General features: G+C 39.2%; 1 non-coding gene across 1 annotated transcript; it reads left to right on the top strand.

Moving 5' to 3' along the window:
• The first annotated feature begins 4,094 nt into the window (after positions 1-4,094).
• Positions 4,095-4,200, top strand: LOC140833187 (small nucleolar RNA R71). The gene has a single exon (XR_012118321.1). It is a non-coding gene; the product is annotated as a small nucleolar RNA R71 (small nucleolar RNA).
• The last annotated feature ends 1,732 nt before the right edge of the window (positions 4,201-5,932 follow it).

Here is a 5,932-nt window from a genome sequence, read left to right as displayed (position 1 = left end):
CAAAAATGGGTGCCACCATCATTAATGATTGCTCTTGGTGTCCCAAACCTGTTAAAAAAAATTTTGTTTAAAAATTTCAGGACCACTTGAGCATCATTAGTGGCATACGCTTCTGCCTCTACCCACTTAGACACATAATCAACCGCAACCAAGATATATTTTTTCGTAAATGAACTGGGAAACGGTCCCATGAAAACTATCCCCCATACATCAAAAATCCCACACTCAAGAATATTATTTAATGGCATTTCATAATGGTTAGAGATGTTACCTGTCCGCTGGCATTTATCACAAGTAATCACATAAGAACGAGCATCATTAAAGAGGGTTGGCCAATAAAAGCCACATTCGAGTACCTTGGATACAGTCTTGGTTGGTCCAAAATGACCACCTACCTCACGGTCATGGCAATGGTTAAGTATTTAACCGAACTCCTCCTCTGCAACACACCTTATGATCATAGAATCTGCACAGATCTTAAACAAAATGGTTCCTCCCAAAAATAATGTTTCACGTCAGAAAAGAATTTCTTACGTTGATGAAACGATAGATTGGGTGGTGTTGTGCCTGTGACAAGAAAATTTGCAAAATTCGCAAACCAAGGGCAGTGTCTCACCTCAAATAGCTTCTCATCAGGAAACCAATCATTTATAGCATGATATACACAATCATTACTAATCAGCTCCAACCTAGACAAGTGATCCGCTACAACATTCTCGACACCCTTTTTATCTTTTATTTCTAAATCAAATTCTTGCAACAATAAAATCCACCTAAGTAGGCGTGGCTTTGCATATTTTTTAGCAAGTAAATATTTTAATGCCGAGTGATCTGTGTAAACAATTACTTTGGATAAGACAAGGTACGAATGAAATTTGTCAAGTGTAAATACTACTGCAAGTAATTCCTTTTCAGTTGTTGCATAATTCACTTGAGCCTCATCAAGGGTCTTACTTGCGTAGTAAATTGTATGAAATAAATTGTTTTGACGCTGGCCAAGAACAGCCCCCACCGCAGTATCACTGGCATCACACATGATCTCGAATGGTAGGTACCAATCTGGTGCCACCAAGACATGAGCTGTTACCAAGCGCTCCTTCAAGTCATCGTATGCCTGTAAACAGTCAGAATTAAAATCAAAAGGCACATCTGTCATAAGTATGGAAGATAAAGGTTTTGCAATTTTAGAAAAATCTTTGATAAAATGCCGATATAAACCGGCGTGGCCTAGAAAACTTCTAACTCCCTTTATGGATGTCTGAGGTGGTAGGTTCTTGATAACTTCCACTTTTGCCTTATCCACCTCTATCCCATGCGGTGATATATTGGGCCCCAACACTATGCCTTCTTGTACCAAAAAATTGCACTTCTCCCAATTCAGTACCAAATTCATCTCCTCGCATCTCATCAACACCATCTTCAATTTCTCCAAACAGTCATCAAAAGAAGGGCCAAAAATCGAGAAGTCATGCATAAAAATTTAAAGGAAAGTTTCTATCATGTCATGAAATATAGCGGTCATGCATCGTTGAAAAGTGGCAGTGGCATTACACAAGCCAAAAAGCATCCGTCTGAAAGCAAAAGTGCCATAAGGACAAGTGAAAGTGGTTTTCTCTTGGTCCTCAGGCGCAATCATGATTTGGTTATACCCCGAATACCCATCTAGAAAACAGTAAAACTCATGACCCGCTAACCTCTCTAACATTTGATCAATGAAGGGCAGTGGAAAATGATCATTACGGGTAGCATCATTTAATTTCCTATAATCAATGCACACACGCCATCCCGTAACTGTTCTACTGGATATCAATAGTGGAAAGTGATATTTACGGGTAGCATCATTTAATTTCCTATAATCAATGCACACACGCCATCCCGAAACTATCCTAGTGGGTATCAATTCATTCTTTTCATTTGTGATCACAATAGTCCCACCTTTTTTCGGCACACACTGAACAGGACTTACCCATGCACTATCAGATATAGGATAGATAATACCTGCATCAAGGAGTTTGATAGTTTCTGCTTTTACTACCTCTTGGATCTTTGGATTTAATCTTCTATGAGGTTGCACAAGAGGTGATACTTATCTTCCATCAAGATCTTGTGGATGCAGACTGATGGATTGATTCCTTTGATATCCGCCACCTTCCACGCAAAAGCACTATTGTGTGCTTTCAAAACTTCCAACAGTTTGTCCTCTATCACATCTTTAAAAGCAGCATAAATAATGACAAGTAAAGTGTTATTCTCACCTAGGTATACGTACTTTAGGTGTGGTGGCAATGGTTTTAGCTCGAGTGTCGGTGGCTCCTCCAGGCTTGACTTCTGTGGGATCAAGTCTCTTCGATCTCCTAAGTCCTCTAATCTCATCCTTATTGGCCTCTTCCATGGTTGGTTGGCATTGAGGTATGCCACTATTTCGGCTTTCTCTGCATCCACTTCATCTTCTCTCAATTCAGTAGTGAGAGTTGCTTGCAACGGGTCCTTAAGAGCATCCTGCTCATAGTTAGACACAAGAGCATCAAAAGCATCAATTCTATAACAACTATCAGAATGCAGTGTGTGCTTAAATGCATTAAAAACATCAAAAGTAATCTCTTCCTTGCCCACTCTCAATCTCAACTTCCCTTCTTGAACATCAATCAGGGCCTTGCCAATCGCAAGGAATGGTCTCCCCAAAATTAAGGGCATCTCCACATCCTCCCCCATATCAAGTACCACAAAATCTGCAGGAAATATGAATTTGTCCACCTTTACCAAGACGTCCTCTATGACCCCTCCCGGGTGTTTGACAGATCTGTCTGCTAGTTGCAAAGACATCCTTGTTGGTTTAGGTTCTCCTAATCCGAGCTTCCTAAATATAGATAAGGGCATAAGATTAATACTTGCACCAAGATCACATAAAGCCTTGTGAAAAACAACATCACCAATCATGCAAGGAATAGAAAAACTCCATGGATATTTTATTTTCGGTGGGATTTTGTTTTGCACCAAAGCAGAGCAATTTTCCGTTAAGTTCACCGTCATGTGTTCCTCCAACTTCCTCTTGTTAGTTAATATGTCTTTCAAAAATTTAGCATAACTAGGCATTTGCATCAAAGCATCGGCAAAAGGAATATTGATATGCAATTTTTTGAATACCTCAAGAAACTTACAGAATTGTGCATCTACTTTTGATTTTTTTCAGTGCTGCAGGAAAAGGGGGAGGTATAACAATTTTAGATTGTGCAGTGGGTGCTGGTGTAGAGTTAGAAGACTTACCTTTTGATGTCTCAGTCAGTAGATCCGGCACTTGATTTTTTCTTTTTTCTCTCGACTCTAAAATTTTTCAACTCTTCAACTCAATGGCCTTCACTTGCTCTTTTGGATTGGTCTCGGTGTTACTTGGCAAGGTGCCCAGCTCTCTACTTGCTATCATCTTTGCTAACTGTCCAATCTGATTTTCTAGCCCCTTTATAGAAGCATCTTGATTTTGAAGTCTAGTTTCGGTAGATGAGATGAACTTAGACATCATCTGCTCCAAATGGGGTTTCTCTTCTCTAGGAGGATTAGATCTGTACATCGGTTGTTTCCCATATGGTTGTCCTCCTTGTGGTCGATTCTGGCAGATTTGACCACCCCAAGAGAAGTTGGGATGTTGCCTCCATCCAGGATTATATGTGTTGGAGTACGGATCATTCCTTGGACAGTTTTGGACTCCCACTGGATTCACTTGTGCCCCTTCTGGCACATAAAAGGGATTTCCATCTTGACAGTCCTTAACATAGTGTTCTCCTCCGCATTTTTCACAAAATATCTCTTGAAGACGAATAGGTGTGCCACCCATCTTCAAGCCATCTAGTTTCCTGTTCAGAACATCAAGTTGTTCAGTAATAGTAGAAAGGTCAGTTATCTGGTGGGCTCCCACACTTCTTCGCTGGTTATTCCTTTCAGATTGAGGATGATAACTGCTAGCAGCCATCTCCTCCAACAACTTGTATCCTTCCTCAGCAGTTTTTCTCAAGAGGTTTCCACACGCAGCAGCATCTATCATAGTACGATTAGGAGTAAGCAAGCCATAGTAAAAGGTTTGAACATTTAACCCAAGTGGCAGTTCGTGATGAGGGCATCTTCGTAATAGATCCTTGAATCGCTCCCATGCCTCATAAAAAGATTCCTGCTCGAACTGAGCAAAAGTGGTGATGTCTGCCCGCAGTTTCATGGTCTTAGACGGAGGAAAGTATTTGAAGAGAAACGCCTTCAACATATCCTCCCATGTGGTGATCGAACCTACAGGCAAACAATTTAACCATGCTTTAGCTTTATCACGTAAGGAGAAAGAAAATAAACACAGTCTAACAGCATCATCAGAAACTCCGTTAAATTTAAAAGTATCTCAAATTTCGAGAAAATCTGCGATGTGCGTGTTTGGGTCATCTACTGCAGATACTCCAAAATGGACTGTGTTCTGAATCATCTGAATTATAGCAGGTTTGATTTCGAAGTGGTTTACCCGCATGATAGGCCTCACAATGCTGGGGCGTGCTCCATCCAAAGAAGGTTGGGCATACTCCAGCATTGGTATGCGGCGCGGCATCTCAACATGTCAATCTTCACGATGTTCCTCCTCATGATCCTTCAAATGCCTCTCCATTAGTTCTTTCAGTCTCTGCTGCTGTCTTCTCCTGCGGAATGTTCTTTCAATTTCAGGGTCGAACTGCTCAAACTCCACGTCAAGTGACTTTGCCATGCATTGGAAGAAATATGTGTAATAGAATATGGAGTGTTAATTTAAAAAAAAAATGAAACAATGCTAAAGAAAATAACTAAAAATAAAATTGTGAATTAACAGTTCCCCGGCAACGGCGCCAAAAACTTGATTGAGCAAAACTTGCACTGTGGAATCCTTAATAAAAATATGATTTTGTATGCTCAAAAATTAATCGCAAGTACATGATGTGAAGTAATAGTATAATGTACAGGAGTACGATTATCGTTCCACTGAAGACTGTGTTTGACAATTATTATTTTTAGTTATTATTAAATATTTAGCAACGAAATTTGATTGATTGTTTTAGTACTACTATGCTCAAATAAATATGCAAATAAAATGATTCAAGAATTGATGAATGAAATATAATATCTCAAATGGTTGATTAAAAATTCAATGATAAATGAATTTGTTGGGGATATCGGTTCACCTACCCTTCGTTAATTAATTAATTCGTTCGATAATGATTGTATGCTTCCGACATGATTTCCTATACAATTGAACACACACTCTCGAGCTATTCCAAACTAATTCTACTCAATGAACTAATTAAATGTCTTTAATTAGGACAATGACTATCGGCGCGTATCCAATTTCATATGTCTATGTAAATTGTAGATCCACGGATTATACTACTCGTTCATATCACAAGTTATTCTCTTGAACTCACTCGCAATATAAAAAAATGTTGTTAAAGTTAGCTACGCTCTAAAAACACGATAAAAAAATAGTATAATCAAGAATAACGCAACAATCGAAATATAAATTAATTAAATCAAAGTTTGGGGTAGGATCCCCTTAAATCTCAACAAATAATTAAGTTTAGCTAGTCGAATTCATATTAGAAATAAAAAAAAACTAAGTTTAAAAGATAAAAACTAGATTAGAAATATTAGGCTAGACGAAAATGCAAGGAACGACGCCCGGAAATCTTCGAATCTTCAACCCCAAGCGCAAAATTCTCTCCAAAGCTTGCGGCGGCTCCGAAATCTATTTGAATGCCTCTTTTTCGTGCCTCCCCTCCCTACCATATCATCCACTTTCAGAAAATAAGGAAAGGAATCGTCCAGAATTTTTTCCAAAATTATAAGTGCGCCCGAGAGGACATAAGTTTCCGCCTGGGCGGATGACTTTCACGGATTATCATTTTTTTCTTTCTTCTTTGGCGCGCCCGGGCGG

This window comes from Primulina eburnea, chromosome 5 (assembly GCF_022965805.1).
Source record: "Primulina eburnea isolate SZY01 chromosome 5, ASM2296580v1, whole genome shotgun sequence".
NCBI lineage: Eukaryota > Viridiplantae > Streptophyta > Magnoliopsida > Lamiales > Gesneriaceae > Primulina > Primulina eburnea.
This window is presented reverse-complemented; position numbering and strand designations above follow the sequence as displayed.